The sequence below is a fragment of the Mauremys reevesii genome, linkage group 16 (genome assembly GCF_016161935.1).
Source record: "Mauremys reevesii isolate NIE-2019 linkage group 16, ASM1616193v1, whole genome shotgun sequence".
Lineage (NCBI taxonomy): Eukaryota > Metazoa > Chordata > Testudines > Geoemydidae > Mauremys > Mauremys reevesii.
In genome coordinates this window covers 43,003,461-43,023,507 of record NC_052638.1, presented here as the reverse complement: position 1 = coordinate 43,023,507, position 20,047 = coordinate 43,003,461, and the positions used below count along the sequence as shown (strand labels likewise).

At 46.4% G+C, this 20,047-nt stretch overlaps 1 protein-coding gene across 17 annotated transcripts in view; it reads right to left on the bottom strand.

Annotated features, from left to right (window-relative positions):
- The window catches only part of ZFHX3 (zinc finger homeobox 3), a 1,205,541-nt gene that overhangs the window by 306,933 nt on the left and 878,561 nt on the right, over positions 1–20,047 (bottom strand). For 12 of the 17 annotated variants that reach the window (XM_039503280.1, XM_039503282.1, XM_039503284.1 and 9 more), the window contains 2 exons: positions 8,997–9,088; positions 562–932 (listed from right to left, as the gene is read on the bottom strand). The gene's annotated coding sequence lies outside the window, so the exon portion shown is untranslated. Of the gene's footprint in view, positions 1–561; positions 933–6,231; positions 6,309–8,996; positions 9,089–20,047 lie in introns of those variants that run through there. The other 5 variants (XM_039503272.1, XM_039503274.1, XM_039503279.1 and 2 more) reach the window with 3 other exon arrangements.

The window sequence follows — 20,047 nt, the reverse complement described above, 5'->3', positions numbered from 1 at the left end:
TGGTTTTCCTACCCTCTGTTTGCCAGAAGCTGGGAATGAGCAACAGGGGATGGATCACTTGATGATTCCCTGTTCTGTTCATTCCCTCTGGGGCACCTGGCATTGGCCACTGTCGGAATACAGGATACTGGGCTAGATGGACCTTTGGTCTGACCCAGTATGGCTGTTCTTATGTTCTTATATTTTTATTTGTTCAATAAAGAACCTAATATGTGTTGGACACAGTATAAATAATAGTTAACTGTAATAAATAGACAATATTTTATTCTCCATGTCTTTCTATGCCTTCTACTCCATCCCCTCTGTCTTTATTTCTTACATCTCCCATCATTTCATCCATTTTTCTTGTCTTCCTCCACCCTATCCTTTTCTCTCTGTCTATAATACAGGTTCTGCTCTACAATTCCAATGAAGCCATTCTAATGACAGCATCCCCATTTCAGAAAGCACAAATAGAAGTGAGGGTCAGCTGGTGTGAAGGAGAGGTTATTAGGGAAATCTCAAGGAGGGAGAGGGAAGAACTACTGTAAGATAAATGAAGAAGAGGGATTTAGTCCCTACCTGTTGCCGTCTCTTATGTTGACTTGAATGTCTTGTACTTTTTCTTCAGACTTTTTCTTTTCATACAAATCCTGGAAAGGTGCACATGAGCATCAGTGGAGTCAAATGGGCCCAGAATTGCAGGACACTTGAGAGCCACTGCAATCAAATGGGCCTGTTTCTGCAGACCAGATCTTTTGGTGAATTTCTATTACAATATCTGATACAGTCTCGTTTGTGATTTAAAATATCTTTGAAGTCTGATGAGGGGTGATGGAATGGAGATGAATAAATTACTTTTGCATGTTATCGTCTAGCTGATGGAAAGAGCACAGACTCAAAGTTCTTACACTTCTCCAGCTTCCTCTTTTCAATGGCAAAATTGTCCCATCCTAGGAGAATGAGAAGACAAGACAGAAAAGCCAGAGTTTGGCCTCTTATAACTTAAGGAAGCTTCCCATGGCTGCATATCTCACAGACAGGGCATCACCTTTGTATAGTGCCCTTCTGGCTCCAGCCTTAGGATAATGTAACCAAGAATTTAATAAATAATAATCCTAATAATTAATAATGTAATACTTAGCATTTTATGTTCTGAAAGCACTGTATAATCTGAATAATAAAAGACTAACAGACTATATGTTGTTCCTTTTATATATGAGTGAGAAAAGGGGGCGAATTGTAGTACATGTGGAAGTAAAGGACTACATGCTGCAGGCTAGAACCAGTCTTGAGGCAGGCAAATATTATGCAAATAAATCGACCAACAACCACTAACTCCCCTGCTGTCCTGGCTTGCATTACCCTACTATACCAGACCTGGGACACTTCCCCACTCCAGCTCTGCCTCAGTCTCGACTTATGGACCCCCTGCTATTTCAGTTCTGGGCGTCTTGTGGAGAGGCCTTTACTCTGGTATACACTTGGCTTCAGATATGTGCTGGGCCGTCTCTCTCTCATGACAAACTGGAGGATGTAGCCAGACATCCCCTATTTGGGACAAGACTGAAAACAAACTAATTTAACAGGTGAGTGACCGAAACCATATTTGAATCCAGGAGTCCTGGGATCATTAAATTATACATGTAGCTCTCAAAGTTTATCAGAGTTATTCACATCCTTTGGCAGGAGAATTGGCTACCAGGACTCCAAAAGGGAAAGATTAGCATTCTATTACTCCTTTGTGTCTTCTAGTATCCATGAACACTATAAAATTGGAAACTCTGTTCAATGTGGGCATTAGTTGGGCTGTAGCTTCAGAGGTGCTGGAAGTATGGTTAACCACTTGGAGTTATCCAGGGTCTCACAAGAACAAAGTCCCAGAAGATGCCATGATGAAAGGTCAGGCTATATGAACTTCCTGGTTTTGGCAGCTGATTTTCTAACCCTATTATCACACTGTAGAGATGGGTACTGCTAGTTGATGGCAAAGTTCTAGCAGGTCTAATTAAGCAGACTGAACTAATAACCTTCCATGTTGGGACTGGTATTATTCATAATTTAATGTATTGCTGCTGAAACATTAACCTTTCGACAACTGGCACTGAGCCCTGAGCACAACTTAGTGCTGACCATCTTTCAGTAAAATGAGTATTATTGTTAAAACAGGCATAAATCATTCATGGCTTCAGCTTTTGTGTCAAACTGTACATGAGAAGAAGTAGTAAACTAGGTAATTTATTTACCTTTTGGTGATTATTTTTTATGATTTTATGATCATAGTCAATGATTCATAAACATTGGCTAAATGCCATTTCACACTCACTTTTACCTTTTCAGTGCTTTGGTGTGCTGTTTTTCATCTTTAAAAATGCCAGCACTGATATAGGAGAGCTTAATCCAGGTACAAATACAATCCCATTTCAAGGGGAAAACACCCCTTACACACCTCTGCCACTACCACCATCACAAAACTCAAATAAAGCCCACAATCAGGTTTCAGCATGGCCACTGGAAGTTTTGCACTTACAAGAACAAATGTTTATTTGAAGATTCACACACAATGTGCTTCAAGTTCAAAAGAAAAGAATATTTTAAAACAAGTTTGAAAAGTTTCTGTTTGGAAAGACAACATAAACTGCTGGAAAGGGGAGATTGTAAAAAAGCTGGAATGGTTCCAAATGTGTTGGAAAGCAACATGCCCAGCTCCCGCCACCTGGTTATTGGAATGTGATTGCAGACCCCAGGGACGCTTACACTAACTTCTGGGACTTTCTGGTGATTCGCTGCATCATGTTTTGCTTCCAAAGCACCACCAACATGATTTTTCTTGTACCATGGAAAGATAAGAGAATCAGAGCTAACTGGTTACTAGATGACTGCATCACAGAGCTCTATAATAAGGATTAAGGCTCTTCTGTTGACCAACCCTTGTGGCAGCTATTAAATCCCTGCATAAAATTGTGCAAGTTCTAATACCTGTTAATAAGGTGAGTAAGCAGAAGAGTTCACTGTTACAGACTCCTTATGTGTAGCCCATAGCACATTCCAACACATGGGACAATGCAAAACAAAAATAATTCTAAGTTACTGTGACATTTTATGTCCAAATTTAAGGTCCAATTCAGGAAAAATATGGTGCATTATCACTAGAATTCTGCCAAGTCCACTCTAATCAATTTTATAATACAACCATTGCAGTAGTATGTACATTACACAAAAAAGGAGGATCATGCTCAGAAGAGGACAACTGCTTGTTGCGTGAACTGGTTTCACCAATATTCCATCCCACTGTGCCTCTTTGGGAAACCCCCCTTTTATGCTCTACAGGTGACAGCAGCAGAGACGTGAGCAGAGAAAACACAGATCAATACAATCTCAGACTCACAGCACCAAATACCTGCCTCCAAAACATCAACGGCTGGATTTTCAGGGATGCTAAGCACCTCCACTTCCCATTGACATTAACTAGAGCTGTGAGTGCTTAGACCTTCTGAAAATCAGGCCCCAAACCTGACTGCTATGATCTGCCTCCAAGAGGTACCATCTCCAAAGGGCTGTTCTTACCATTCCCAGTCTCTGTAGCCTTTTTCAGCGCGACTGGCTAATTTATCTCATTTAGGAAAAAATCTTAAAATAATAATAAAGAAATGGAGCTAAACATGTGAGACAGCAGCACTCACAAAGGGGATCTATTCCAACATGCATCTATGGAAGTCCTCTGAGCATCCACACAAGGACCTTACCTGTGACAGTGAATGACAGACATAATCTAGCAGGGGTGGCTCCAGGTCCCAGCACGCCAAGTGTGTGATTGGGGTGGCATGCCTGCGGGAGGTCCACCGCAGCAGCGGGACCAGCGGACCCTCCACAGGCACGCCTGCGGGAGGTCCACCGCAGCAGCGGGACCAGCGGACCCTCCGCAGGCACGCCTGCGGGAGGTCCACCAGAGCCTTGGGTCCGGCAACCGGCAGAGCACGCCCCGCGGCGTGCCGCCGTGCTTAGGGCGGTGAAATGTCTAGAGCCGCCCCTGTAATCTAGAGAGACAAGGTAGGTAAGGTAATATCTTTTATTGGACCAACTTCTGTTGGTGAGAGAGACACGCTTTCGAGTTTATACAGAGCCCTTCTTCAGGTCAAGAGCTCTGTGTAAGCTCAAAGGCTTGTCTCTCTCACCAACAGAAGTTGGTCCAAAAAAATATATCACCTTAACCCCTTTGTCTCTAATATCCTGGGACCAACACCACTACCACAATGCTGCATAACATATAATTTACTCATTATTTGATATAAAAGAAAATAAAAAAGTTTCCTACCATCTGAGAAACATGCCTTGAAATGTTTAGCCAGTGACAATCATGTAAAAAGAAACATCTGACCCATTGTGTCAAAAGAGTTTTTCAAAATGTTACAAAATTTTCATTGTTATGTCATTTTAATACTATTTTTTAACAAAAAACTAGTTTGTGCCATATTAATCATATCAATGTAACAATGCAATGAAATTTTTACAAAACACTTCATCACAGAGCTCTACTGTGGGGTGGTGGGGTGGGATTTGGGAGCTGAAATACACGTCTTGATGATGTCACAACTGTGTTGGGGTCCCAGTTTTGATGGTGCTTTTGATGGAAGCTGCCAGAGGCTGATCATTGCAGTGATGCCTCACATCTGTTCCAGATGCTGACTGATGCATCAAGCATTGCATGTCAGCTGACACTTGCTTTTCTGTTGGATTTTTCCAAATCTCTGTCTAATAGAGAATCTCTTTTCTTTGCAATTTCTGAGCCTCACATAGAGAAATAAGTGAATAAACTAGAGTAGAGATTTTATGAAGGAATTGGGTCCTTGATTATCAGCTTCCAAATATAATCTGTCACTGTATCTTAGTATTAATTGTCAGGAATGGCCTCAACAGCTGCAATATCTGAAAAGTAGCAATATTTGAAAAGAGAAGCATCTCCTGGACTTGTTGGAGGAGCTCACAATGTCGTTTTAAATGGAATGTATTCTATCTGAGGGGCAACAGAGGGTGCAGCAGTCCTAATGCTTCAGCCTTAGGAGTCCTGGAGTCAGATCTGGATTCATATTTGACTGAGGTCACATGTGAGATGAATATGGTGCTCTCAAGCAGACCTAATGTATTTATGCACATCACAGAACTATAGAATTTTGCACAATCAGTAGTGAATCTCTTTCTCTCTCTCTCAGATTTTCATAAGGTGCTTATCACCTTGCTATCTAAGCACCTCTGTTTAGGAGAGGCCCAGTGTGGGAATACTGGGGAGGTTCTGAGGCATTGGTTGAGGTGAAAAAGAAAGGAGGGATAGCTCAGTGGTTTGAGCATTGGCCTGCTAAACCCAGGGTTATGAGTTCAATCCTTGAGGAGGCCACTTAGGGATCTGGGGCAAAAATTGGTTCTGCTAGTGAAGGCAGGGGACTGGACTCAATGACCTTTTGAGGTCCCTTCCAGTTCTAGGAGATTGGTATATCTCCAATTATTAAAAAAAATTATTAAAGCACAGGGCAGTAATAGCCAGGACTGAAGTGCATTAGTGGAGCTGGAGGGTGGGAGCACAAGACAAGAATAGCAGGTTGGGCTGCAAGTGCAATGGCCAAGCTGGGCGCCTGAAGCTTTCTCCCCACTAGACCTGGTTTAGGCAGTACTGCTAGTCCCTCACTTTCATTAGCAGCAAGTCAACCACAATAAGGAGAAAGAATGCTTGGTATGCTAGGGTCTTTACACATTTCCCAGTTCCACTGCTAATTTTCCACAGCAGCAGGGAGAGAGCAGTGTGTGCATTTAGAGTTTTACAAATGGATTACAGTACTTTGTATCTTTTTTAACCAAAGTTTTGATACATCCCACATTTAACTGTAATTGTCTCCCAACTCTTGTTAAAAGATTCACTTTGAATCAGAGAAAGGCAGTTTGCTCTGTGAAGTCCATCCACTCTAGATAGACCATACCTTAATCTATGTAGTGCAGCTAGCAGATAATAACTAGATCACATGCTTACCTGGGGCACTACCCTGCTTTTTCTGCTTAAAATCCAAAGGAATTTACCACTAGAGCTAAAAGGGCTGATCAGTAAGGAGGGCCTCATGTATTTTGTGATTTTGCAGCCATGAAATTTGCCTCTTGCTCCAGATTTCATCTTACATTTTTTTAAAAATACCTTTTTAGCCCTTATGGTTACAGACATAAATGCGATAACATGAATAGAGTGTTAACTGATGTAGTGATGTCTACCTGAATCTGTTGAGGTGCTGAAACAGTAACTCTAAGATATGTCAGCTGCCCCTTTTACTCAGGGCCTCAAGAACTCTTAGGTGGCTGCAGAATCTAGTATATTTACAAGATGCTACAGAATTCAGGATTTTTGCTGCAGCCAGGCACTCAGCATTTTGTTTCCTGGACCTGTCTGCAGTGCCTCTTGCTCTCCAGTTCGTCCTGCAGAGATAATTGGATTACAGTCCATGTCTGGTGCTGTTCTATTCCACCTTAGATAGGTCCCAGCCCCTATCTAAGCATCGCTGCTCCTTGTCCCCTGCCTGCCCCCTCCCGGGATCCCTGCCCCTAACTGCCCCCCAGGACCCCACCCCCTATCTAAGCGCCACTGCTCTTTGTCCCCTGACTGCCCCCTCCCGGGACCCCTGCCCCTAACTGCCCCCCAGGATCCCAGCCCCTATCTAAGCCTCCCTTTTCCTTGTCCCCAACTGCCCCCTCCTGAGACCCCCAACTTCCCCCAGGACCCCACCCCTACCTGTCCCCTGACAAACCCCTGGGACTCCCATGCCTATCCAATAGCTGCCTGTCCCCTGACTGCCCCCAAACCTCTGACCCAGCTAACCCCCCCTGCTCCCTGTCCCTTGACTGCCTCCCGAACCTCTGCCTCATCCAACCCCCTGCTCCCTGTCCCTTGACTGCCCCCGGAGCCCCCTACCCCTTCTCCAACCCTCCAGCCCCCTTACCGTGCCACTCAGACCAGCGTGTCTGTCTCCGCGCAGATCCAGACACGCTGCTGCATACATGCTGCCATGCTCCCCCACGGAGCCCACAGCCCCCCAACACACACACCCAGCGCCTGCCTTCCAGATTTGAACACCTCAAAATTCAGGAGTGCTCAAGCTCAGTTTGGGCAGCTGTTACTTCATTTCTCCCAAATCACATATACTGATCCACTGTAACTTGCTGTAGAAAAAGTAGGATAAAATTGAGCAAGAAATGCTTCCCAGTGGTTATTAGGACTGGAATTGCTATTTGCAACAGCCATTGCCTTTTGTTTGTTTGTTTGTTTGTTTGTTTGTTTGTTTGTTTAAAAGGAAGACAGTGATATTGCATTGGCAAATTCCCCAGAGAAAGAAAGAGTGGAACAAAAGAATAATAAAGGCACCTCAACTTTTCCTCATTTATGGAGGACAGTCTTATAATATGCATCCAGATATCCTTCAATCACACAAGCTGAAAATTGTTCCACTTTACTGCAGCTCTGTAACCACATGGGAACCAATCCTGTCTGTGTTCTGTGCACATCCAAAATTCCTGCTGAATGATCCGCCCTGGGAGCGAGTTACCAGTGACCCAGGGCTGCGGCGGAAGGAGGGTGCAGGTGGTGGGGGAGCCCAGGGCTGGGGTGGCAGGAGGTGTGTGTGCGGGGGCACTGGTGGGAGGGAAGGAGGGAGCCCAGGGCTGGGGCGGCAGCGGGGTGGGGGGAGGGCACTGTTGGGGGAAAGGGGAAGCCCAGAGCTGGGGCAGCAGGAGGGTGCGGGGGGGGGGGCGGGGGGGAGCCCCGGGCTGGGACGGGGGCAGCCACAATTTTTTTTTGCTTGGGGCGGCAAAAAACCTAGAGCCGGCCCTGGGTGACAGGGAATCAGAGCTGGAGTTCAGCTTGCAGCCAGGGAGTGGGAGCAGCAGAATTGTAGGCTGGGCAGCTGGGCTGTGTGGAGAACAACACAGCAGCCAAGGCCTGGGGAGAAAGCCACAAGATGGCTACAAGATCCCTCCTTCCTTGGTACGGCTGAGGGAAGGAGATTCTGAGTTGAGCCACCTAGAAAACATTGCAACAATGGAGACAGGCCACTTGAAGAATATAGCTAAAAAACCCCAAACTCTCAAAAATAATCTTTATGGAAAGCATTGACTAATTTTATGTTGATCAGCATTTTCAACTGTACTCCATTCTAGTGTGGGGAGGGAATGAAAAGTATTTGATGGCCATAATCTTCTGATTAAAATATTAGCACTATACAAAATCAATGCAGCACATATTAGATTAAAAACTGGATAACTGGTAGACCTCAGAAAGTAACAGTAGTTATGGAACCACTGTGCAATGGGGGAATTTCTAGTGAGGTCTTGGCCCAATCCTATTTAATTTCTTTTTCAGTGATCTGGAAGCTGGTAAAATTTGTAGAAGATAACAAAAATTGGTGGAGTGGTAAATGATAAGGACCAGTCATTTCTACCAGGGACGGCTCTAGACATTTCGCCGTCCCAAGCAGGGTGGCATGCCGTGGGGGGCGCTCTGCCGGTTGCTGGGAGGGCGGCAGGTGGCTCTGGTGGACCTCCCACAGGCATGCCTGCGGAGGGTCCGCTGGTCCCGCGGCTTTGGTGGACCTCCACCAGAGCCAAATGTGGGAGGTCCACCAGAGCCATGGGACCAGCGGACCCGCCGCAGGCACGCCTGCGGGAGGTCCACCGGAGCCGCCTGCCGCCCTCCCGGCGACCGGCAGAGCGCCTCCCCGTGGCATGCCGCCCCAAGCACACGCTTGGCGTGCTGGGGCCTGGAGCCGCCCCTGTTTTCTACAGAGTGATCTGGATTACATAGTAAAATAGTCTCACTTGAACAACATGCATTTTAATATAGCTAAATGCAAGGTTAATACCTCTGCTATATCACCTCCTGAAACAAAGGGTCCTTTTCTCTTGCAAACATGAGTTTCATTGCCTAGCACTTATTTATACAGGCTTCAGTCTGGTAGGTAGACTACATCAATAGGCCTGAGAAGACTCACCTTGCTTCCTTAGGATATTTAGAACACAGGAAGTCTTGACTAGATAAGAGAAGAGGCAGAATAGCATTAATATATTTCTCCATTCTGGAATTCTAGAAAGGAACCAGGAAATACAAATCATCTGAATTCCTTTATATAACATGTATAACCAAACATAAACTAATCTGGACTTTTTTCTCATCTTCAGATGCCTGAAGGACAAAGGATTAATAAGGGAATTGAAAGAGGCATTGTTGGAGACAGCAATGAATTGCTAGTGAGGAAACAACGAAACAACATTGGTCAGCAGGATAAGTAGGGTTGGCAGAATTTGGTTTTTACTTTTTTCTAATTTTGATGATTAATATTGATTTTTACTTTTAAGATTATTTTTCTATCATCAATTTTTATTTTTTAATTTTTTTATTTTTATCTGTTTTTATTTTTACAGTTGCTGGAAACTAATGGAGGGAGTTAGGGCGGGGTTTGGGATAGGGCAGCGCTGACAGCAGGGGCTGCAGGGGGCTCCCTACACAGCCAAGAGGCCCAAAATACTGGGGTGCAAGGTGCAGGGGAAGCTGCAGTCCTGGCCCAGCAACTGCAAGAAGGAAGATGAGCCCCCTGCTATGGGGTGTGCTGAACAGTTCCTGGCTGGGGACAGCTCCCACAGTCCTGGCTAGTGAGTGAGGGAAGGGGGCCATGACAGTGGAGCTGCAGCCTGGTTTAAGAGAGAAGTAAGAGTAACTATGAAGAAACAATGTATAACAAGTGGGAAAAAAGTGTAGTTGATAGCAATATAATGAATATAATATAATTAATATATAATATATGGAAGTTACAAACTGTAGAAAATTGATAAGGAAAGGAAAAGGCACAAGGAGAAATCTGTGGACGGCAGAATTAAGGACAATCAGGAGTTTTTAAAGTATATTTGCACTGAAAGGGATCCTAACAATGTTATTGGTCCATTGCTACATGGAAATGGAAAAAATTCTGAATAATAATGCAGAAAATGCAGAACTGTTCAATAAATATTTCTGTTCCATATTTGGGAAAAAGCCAGACAATATACTTAATCCTGCCACGAGTGCAGGGGACTGGACTAGATGACCTCTCGAGGTCCCTCTAGTTCTATGATTCTATATAGTCATATAATGTAATGATAATAAAATACTTTCCATTCCAACAGTAACTGAGGATAATATGAAACAGCAGCTACTAAAGTCAGACATTTTAAAATCAGCAGATCTAGATAATTTGCATTCAAGAGTTTCAAAAGAGCAGGCTGAGGAACTCTCTGGACCATTAATATTCATTGTCAGTAACTCTTGGATCACTGAGGACATTCCAGGGGACTGGAAGAAAGCTAATGTGCCAATATTTCAAAAGGGCATGTGTGGTGACTGGGAAACTGTAGTCCAGTCATCCTAACATCAATCCTGAGCAAAATAATGGAATGACAGATACAGGACTCTATTCATAAAGAATTAAAGGAGGGTGGTATAATTAATGCCAATCAATGTGGGCATATAGGAAATAGATCCTATCAAACTAACTTGGTATCTTTTTTGGTGAGATTACAAATTTGATTGATAAAGGTAATAGTGTTGATGTAATATTCTTAGACTTCTGTAAGGCATTTGACTTAATATTTCATGACATTTAGATTAAGAAAAAGACGGTTACTCACCTTTGTAACTGTTGTTCTTCGAGATGTGTTGCTCATATCCATTCCAATTAGGTGTGTGCGCGCCGCGTGCACGCTCGTCGGAAGATTTTTACCCTAGCAACACTCGGTGGGTTGGCTGGGTCGCCCCCCGGAGTGGTGCTGCTAGAGCGCCGAATATATACCCCTGCCGACCCAACGGCCCTTCAGTTCCTTCTTGCCGGCTACTCTGACAGAGGGGAAGGAGGGCGGGTTTGGAATGGATAAGAGCAACACATCTCGAAGAACAACAGTTACAAAGGTGAGTAACCGTCTTTTCTTCTTCGAGTGCTTGCTCATATCGATTCCAATTAGGTGATTCCCAAGCCTTACCTAGGCGGTGGGGTCGGAGTGAGATGTTGCAGAGTGCAAAACTGCTGAGCCAAATGCCGCGTCATCTCTGGACTGTTGGACCAGTGCATAATGGGAGGCAAAGGTGTGGACCGAGGACCAGGTAGCTGCATGACATATCTCCTGGATGGGTACGTGGGCCAGGAAGGCAGCAGAAGAAGCCTGAGCCCTGGTCGAATGTGGAGTGAGGTGGCTCGATGGAACATGGGCCAAGTCATAGCAGGTGCGGATGCACGACGTCACCCAAGATGAAATCCTCTGGGAGGAGACAGGTAGGCCCTTGATTCAGTCTGCCACTGTGACAAAGAGTTGGGGCGTTTTACGAAAGGGCTTTGTCCGCTCGATATAAAATGCGAGCGCCCTACGGACGTCTAGGGAGTGCAGTTGCTGCTCCCGGCGTGATGAAGGTGGCTTCGGAAAGACCGGAAGGAAGATATCCTGGTTGATATGAAAGGCCGACACCACCTTAGGGAGGAAGGCTGGATGTGGTCGCAACTGCACCTTGTCCTTGTGAAACACAGTATACGGTGGGTCCACCGTGAGAGCCCGAAGCTTGGAGACTCGTCTGGCCGATGTAATGGCTACGAGGATAACTGTCTTCCAGGACAGGTATAGCAGCAAACAGGTTGCCAGCGGCTCGAATGGGGCAGTCATAAGTCTGTTTAGAACCAGGTTGAGGTCCCAGGTTGGTGCGGGGCGGTGAACTTGGGGGTATAAGCGCTCCAAGCCCTTGAGGAACCTAGAAATCATAGGGTGCGAGAATACGGAGCGGCCACTCTCCCCTGGGTGGAAGGTAGAGATGGCTGCCAAGTGTACCCTCAATGATGACACCGCCAGGCCCTGCTGTTTGAGAGACCAGAGGTAGTCCAAGATGGAATGGATCGGGACCTCGGAGGGAGTAACATTGTGCGTTTCGCACCAGCAGGAGAAACGCTTCCACTTGGCCAGATATGTTAACCGAGTGGAAGGTTTCCTACTACCCAGGAGTACCTGTTGTACCGAGGCAGAGCAACGTAACTCGGATCGGTTTAACCACGCAGCAGCCATGCTGTGAGGTGCAGGGAATGCAGGTCTGGGTGCTGAAGTCTGCCGTGATTCTGCGTTATGAGGTCTGGGCAAAGAGGCAGGGGAATCGGGTTGGCTATTGACAGGTCTAGCAACAAGGTGTACCAGTGCTGTCTGGGCCACGCTGGAGCGATCATGATCAGGTGCGCTCTGTCCCTGCGGAGTTTTAGCAGGACCCTGTGAACCAGCGGGAACGGTGGAAAAGCGTACAGCAGATGGCTCAGAAAAGCATCCGAGATCAGAAAAGCGGCATCAGAAAAGCGTCCGAGATCGAGCCCCGGGAGAGGCCTTGGAAGGAGCAGAATGTCTGGCACTTCCTGTTCTCGCGAGAAGCTAAGAGGTCTATGCGGGGAAAGCCCCATTTCCGGAAAATGGAATGGATAACGTCCGGATGAATCGACCACTCGTGAGACAGAAAGGATCTGCTGAGGCGATCCGCCAGAGTGTTCCAGACCCCTGGGAGAAAGGACGTTATCAGGTCTATCGATTGGGCTATGCAGAAGTCCCAGAGCTGGATGGCTTCCTGGCAAAGAGGGGAGGACCATGCTCCTCCCTGCTTGTTTATGTAATACATGGCTGTTGTGTTGTCTGTGAACACTGAGACACAACGGCCTTGTAGGTGCTGCTGAAACACCTGGCACGCAAGGCGGACTGCTCTCAGCTCTCAGACATTGATGTGCCAGGCCAGCTCTTGAGCTGACCAAAGGCCTTGGGTGCGAAACTGACCAAGGTGAGCACCCCAGCCGAGAGATGAGGCGTCCGTCGTCAGGGACACCGAGGGGTGAGGCGGATGAAACGGCATCCCTGCACACACCAGGGAGGGCGTCTACCACCAGTCGAGGGAGCCTAGGATGCTCAGGGGGATCATGACGATTATGTCTGTGCTGTCTCTGCTCGGGTGGTACACCGAGGTGAGCCATGATTGGAGTGGACGGAGGCGAAGCCTGGCATGTTTGGTTACGAACGTGGAGGCAGCCATGTGACCCAGGAGACCTAGGCAAGTGTGAGCCGAAGTTGTCGGGAAGTTCCGTAGACCTTGTATAATTGTTACCATTGCCTGAAACCGAGGCTGAGGTAAGCAGGCTCTGGCGAGATTGGAGTCCAGGATGGTCCCAATGAATTCTATTCTCTGTGTGGGAATCAGAGTGGATTTCTCTATATTGATCATCAGGCCTAGACGCAGGAATAGGTCCTTGACGATGCCCACAAGACGGGTAACTTGGGCCTCGGAGGTCCCTCGAATGAGCCAATCGTCTAGATACGGAAAAACGTGTATCCGACGGTGGCGAAGGGAGGCGGCGACTACAGCCATGCACTTTGAATACTCTTGGGGCTGTAGAGAGGCCAAACGGAAGGACTGTAAACTGGAAATGTTGACGGTTGGCCACAAACCGGAGGTACCTTCTGTGTGGAGGATAAATGGCGACGTGAAAATACGCGTCCTTCATATTGAGGGCGGCGTACCAGTCTCCGGGATCCAAGGATGGGATGATGGTCCCCATGGATACCATGCGGAACTTCAGCTTTGTCATGAACTTGTTGAGTTCTCACAGGTCTAGGATAGGTCTGAGACCTCCCTTCTCCTTGGGGATTAAGAAATAGCGGGAGTAGAACCCCTTGCCCCTTTCGTCCTTTGGTACCTCCTCTATAGCTCCGATGGCAAGGAGCATCCGCACCTCTTGCAAGAGGAATTGCTCGTGAGAGGGGTCCCTGAAGAGGGACAAGGATGGAGGGTGGGAGGTGGGGGGTGAAATAAACTGGAGGCGGTACCCAAGTTCCATCGTGCGTAGGACCCAACGATCTGAGGTTAGATGGGACCACGCAGGGAGGAAAAAGGAGAGGCGGTTGTAAAAGGGAGGGAACGGATCCTGGGTAATAACTGGTACGCCGTCCTCGGGCGTGCCTTCAAAATTTTGGCTTTGGCCCCTCTGGTGGTTTAGAGGGACCCTGATTTTGGCCCCCTTGGGGCCCTGACTGATGCCTATGACCGCCTCGGCTACGCCTTCTGCCAAAGTCCTGTCTTTGTCTAGGCGCAGGGTAAGGGCGGTGAGGCTGGGGACGGAAAGGCCGGCGCTGAGTCACCGGCGTGTGCATGCCGAGAGAGCGCATAGTGACCCTGCTGTCCTTTAGGCTTTGCAGCCTAGGGTCAGTTTTTTCAGAGAACAGGCCTTTGCCATCGAAGGGCAAGTCCTGTATAGTATGCTGCAGCTCCGGGAGAAGGCCCGACACCTGGAGCCATGAAATACGCCTCATGGCAACACCCGAGGCCAGAGTCCTGGCAGCGGAGTCAGCTGCATCCAATGAGGCCTGGAGGGAAGTTCTCGCCACTTTCTTCCCTTCTTCCAGGAGGGCAGCAAACTCTTGACAGGAGTCCTGAGGGACCAACTCCGTAAATTTGCCCACCGCCGCCCAAGTGTTGTAATTGTAGCGGCTAAGCAAGACTTGCTGATTTGCTACGCGGAGTTGCAGGGCCCCTGCCGAGTACACCTTATGGCCCAGTAAGTCCATTCGCCTAGCCTCCTTCGATTTAGGGGCTGGTGCCTGCTGGCCATGGCGTTCTCTCTCATTGACGGACTGGATGACAAGGGAGCAAGGGGGAGGATATACATATAGGTACTCGTACCCCTTAGAGGGCACCATGTACTTGCGTTCGACTCCCCTGGCCGTGGGCGGGATAGAGGCTGGAGGCTGCCAGATGGTATCAGCATTGGCCTGGATCGTCCGAATGAATGGAAGGGCCACTCTAGTGGGGGTGTCAGCCGACAGAATGTCTATGACCGGATCCTCTATCTCCGAGACTTCCCCCACTTGGAGGTTCATATTGAGTGCCACCCGTCTCAGGAGGTCCTGATGGGCTTTCAAGTCAATTGGAGGAGGGCCCGAGGCGGATGTTTCTGCCACCGCCTCATCTGGGGAGGAGGAAGAAGAAAGGCCGGGGACAAGTGGGTCTTGTGTGGGCTCGTGCTCCTGGACGACCTCCTGTTCCAGTGGGATCTGGGAGTCCGGTGGCTGAACCGGGGCTTCCTCTGTACCGGTCAGTGGTGGTACGCCCAAGGTGTCCAGAATGACCACTGATGGGGGCCAGGGTCCTGGGCCTGGGGCTCCTGGAAGACTCTGGTGGGTACATCAGAATCACGGTCCTGTGCGTATGAACTGCCCGCGTGGGACAACACTGATGCATGTCTGGATGGCCATGGAGGAGCTGAAAAGCCCTGGGCAGAGTCTCCCTCTCTAACTGACGTCGCTCGACGCAGCACCGGGGATCGGTACCGGGAGGCATACCGGGAGCGAGATTGGGACCTGCGACCGGAAGGGTGCCGGGATGTCGACCGAGATCTCAAGGCTCGACGTCGGGAGTGGCTACAAGAGTCACGGTGCCTGGAGCGGTGCTGGGAGCTGGATTGGTGCTGAGTGTACCGGGCCGGCGAACGGGACGCTGACCGGTGCCGCGAATGCGACTGGTACCGAGATGGAGAACGGTGCCGGGACTGCGAGTGGCGTCGGGACCTGGATCGGCGACGGGACCTAGAACGTCTGCGGGACTGCGATCGTGAACGGTGCCGCTCTGCGGTGCTGACGGAGGGTGGTCTGATCAAGGCAGGCTTGCCGATCGACTGTATAACCCGCACCGGCGGTGTTGGGGGTTGAGGCAGCGCAGACTCCGTCATTGCAATCAACTCCCTCGCCGTGGAAAATGTCTCCGGCATGGAGGGAATAGTGAGCTCAACCACGGCTCGCACCGGGGAGCTTTCAGGCACCGGACTCGACGGCTCTTGCGTGGCCGGAATCGATGGTGCCGATGTTGTCAGTGCCACGGCAGGTATCGGTGCCGGGCGGTCCGACTTAGTAGAGCGCTCGGGCTGCGGAGCAGGCGGCGCGGACGCAGCAGGAGTCTTGTGCCTCTTTGCCCTCGGGGAGAGGGATCGGTGCTGAGCGGACCTCGGTGCTGGCGACAGCCGGTGCCGAGAGGCCTTGGTGGTACCGGCGCAATCCGGTGCCGAGGGAGCGCTTCTAGTTGAAGACTGTCCAGCGCTCGGTGCCGAAGGTGGAGGAGTAAGAGCTGCCTCCATCAGGAGCTGCTTGAGACGAAAGTCCCGCTCCTTTTTTGTTCTCGGCTTAAAGGCCTTACAAGTGCGGCACTTATCTGTTAGGTGAGATTCCCCAAGGCACTTAAGACAGGAGTCGTGGGGATCTCCTGTTGGCATTGGCTTGTGGCAGGCCGAGCATGGTTTGAAACCTAGTGAACCGGGCATAGGCCCCTGCACCGGGTGCGGGGAAGGGGATAATCCCCGAACCCCTCTGAAGTATATACACTAACTATACTATAAACGAATAAAGTTAACTACAACTATATAAATTTGAACTATATACACAAGAATTAATGAGAGAACTACGAGTAGCTAGGGAAGTGGAGGTCAGCTAAGCCGCACTCTACTGTTCCAACGACTGACACGGGCGGTAAGAAGGAACTGAAGGGCCATTGGGTCGGCAGGGGTATATATTCGGCACTCTAGCGGCGCCACTCCAGGGGGCGACCCAGCCGACCCACCGAGTGTTGCTAGGGTAAAAATCTTCCGACGAACGTGCACACGGCACACGCACACCTAATTGGTATTGATATGAGCAAGCACTTGAAGAAGAACTAGAATGATATGAAATCAGCATGGCACACATATTGATTAAAAACTGGCTAACTGACAATGTAATGGAAAATGGGAATCCTCATTGAGGAGGTTTGCATTTCTAATGGGGTCCCACAAGGGTCAGTTTTTGGCCCTACACTATTTAAAGTCTTAACCATTGACCTGAGAGAATACATAAAATCTGCAAATTTAAATAGCAGTTTTAATATTTACTTCCAGATCACTGATGAAAGTTTGAATCATTTTGCGCTTTGTACCAATCCTTGAAGAACCCCACTAGAAATCTCCCATTCAGTGTTCCCCATAGATGATTACTTTTCGAGATGTGTCAGTTGGCCAATTCTTAATCCATTTAACTTGATTTGTTGCTGTTGTACAGTGCTAATGTTTTAATCAGAATGTCAGGTGGTACAGAGTCAAATGCCTTACTACAGTCTACGTATATTATACTTACGCAATTACCTTATCAACCAAATTTGTAATCTCTTCAAAGAATTAAATCTAGTTTGCTAAAATCCATTTTTCATGTTGACTGGCACTAATTCTATACCTGTCCTTTAATTCTCTATTAATTGAATCTGGTATCAGTTTTTCCATTTTTCCTGGAATTGATGTCAGGCTAACCAGCTTATTGTTACCTGGGTCATCCCACTTGCCCTTTTTAAATTTTGGCACTTTAGTCCTCTTCCAGGCTTCTGGAATTTTCCCAGTAGTCTACGATGTATTAAAAATGAACTTCAGGTGGGCCAGAGATCTCCTCAGCCAGGTCTTTTAGAACTCTTGGGTGCAAGTTATCTGGGCCTGGTGATTTAAAAATGTTTATTCCTTGTAGATGCCATTTAACATCTTCCTGGGTTATTAATAGACTGGAAAATATTTTATCATCCTTATGTGATACAAGTACATCATCCTGCTTCTTTCAATATATGGAACAGAAATATTTAATTAACATGTCTGACTTTTCTGCATCATTATTAACAGTTTTACCATCTTCATCTAGTAATGGGCCTATAGCGCTGCTAGCCACAGATTTTTTCCATGATATGTTTAGATTCCCATATCAATGTTCTATACTTCATAACATTTAATTTATATTTGTTGCTATCTATTTCCCCTTTTTCCATTTTTATGTTATTTTTTTATTTCTAATTTCTGCCTTAATTTTGCCACTGAACCAGGATGTGGTTTTAGGTCAAGTTGTTTTCTTTCTTGACAGTGGTATAGCTTTTGACTACCTATTAAACTCTTCTTATAGAACTCCCAATTTTCATTCAGACTTTTCTGTATAAATTTTTCCTCCATGTCAATTTTATAACTTTCCTCAGCTTTGGGAAATTAGTCCTTTTGAAGCACCAAGTATATATATTACTGGTTGAAACTGTTCTCTGTTTGCCCATATTGAACTTGGGCACCCAGAATGATGCTGTGGCCAAAACAGCTAATGTGATCCTTGGATGTATAAAAAGGGGAATATTGACTAGGAGTAGAAAGGTTATATTACTTCTGTATTTGGCACTGGTGCAACTGCTCCTGGAATACGGTGCCTGGTTCTGGTATCCACACTTCAGGAAGAATTTTGAAAAACTGGAAAAAGTTCAGTGAACAGTCATGAAAATTTAATTAGAAAAATGTGAATTATATTTGGGAACCATATAAGAACACCTTACTAGATGCCCCAAAAGCCACAATCCCATAACTGAGGAAGAAGGCCATGCTGGTTAAAAAACTGACTGGTTTAGAGGGGAAGGGAGTTATAAAAATAGAAAAATAATATATAACAAATGGAAGAAAGGGGAAGTTGATAGTAATAAATATAAATCAGAAGTTAGGAATGGTAGAAAGTTGATAAGGGAAGCAAAATGACACATGGAGAAATCTATGGCCAGCTGACTTAAGGACAATAAGGAGTTTTGTTAAATATATTAGGAACAAAAAGAATCCTGACAATAGTACTGGTCCATTACTAGATGGAAATGGTATAATTATCAATAGTAAAGCAGAAAAGGCTGTTCAGTACATCTTTCTGTTCTGTATTTGGGGAAAAACAGATTATATAGTCTCATCATATGATGATGATAAGACTCTTTCCATTCTATTAGCATCTGTAGTGATGTTAAACAGAAGCTACTAAAGTTAGACATTTTAAAATCAGTAGGTCTAGATAACTTGCATCCAAAATTTGTAAAATAGCTGGCTGAGGTGTGTGTTGGACCATTAACACTGATTTTCAGTAAGTCTTGGGGCACTGGGGAAGTTCCAGAAGACTGGAAGAAAGTTGGTGTTGTGTCAATTTTAAAAAATGGTAAGTGACATGATGTGAATATTTATAGGCCTGTCAGCCTGACATTGAGCCCTGGCAAAATAATGGAGTGGCTTATAGGGGATTCGATTAATAAAGAATTAAAATATGGCAGTACAATTAATGACAATTAACATGGGTTTATGGAATATAGATCCTATCAAACCAATGTGTTTTTTTTTAATGAGATTACATGTTTGCTTGCTAAAGATAATAGTGTTGATGTAATGTATTTTGACTTCTGTAAGGTGTTTGACTTGGTACTGCACAACATCTTGATTAAAAATCTGGAAAAATATAAAATTAATTTAGCACACATTCAATGGATTAAAAACTGGTCAGCTGATAGGTCTCAAAATGTGACTTTAAATGGAGAATCATTATTTACTGGGTCTGTTTTCAGTGGAGTCCTGCAGGAATCAGTTCTTAGCCCTACACTATTTAACATTTTTATCAATGACCTGGAAGCAAACATAAAATCATCACTGATAAAGTTGCCAGATGACAGAAAAATTGGGGGAGTGGTAAATAATGAAGAGGACAGGTCATGATTCAGAGCGATCTAGATTGCTTGATAAACTGAGTGCAAGCAAACACTGCGTTTCAATATGGCTAAAGGTAAATGTATACATCTAGGAACAAAGAATGTAGCCCATACTTATAGGAGGGTGTACTCTATCCTGGGAAGCAGTGACTCTGAAAAAGCTTTGGGGGTCATGATGGATAAACAGCTGAACATGAGTTCCCAATGTGATACTGTGGCCAAAAGAGCTAATGTGATCTTGGGATGTATAAACAGGGGAATCTTGAGTAGGAGTAGACAGGCTATTTTCCCTCTATATTTGGCACTGGTGCAAAAGCTGCTGGAGTACTGTATCCAGTTCTGGTGCCCACAATTCAAGAAGGATGTTGATAAGTTGGAGATGGTTCAGAGAAGAGTGACAAGAATGATTAAAGTATTAGAAAACATACCTTATAATGATAGACTCAAAGACCTCAATCTATTTAG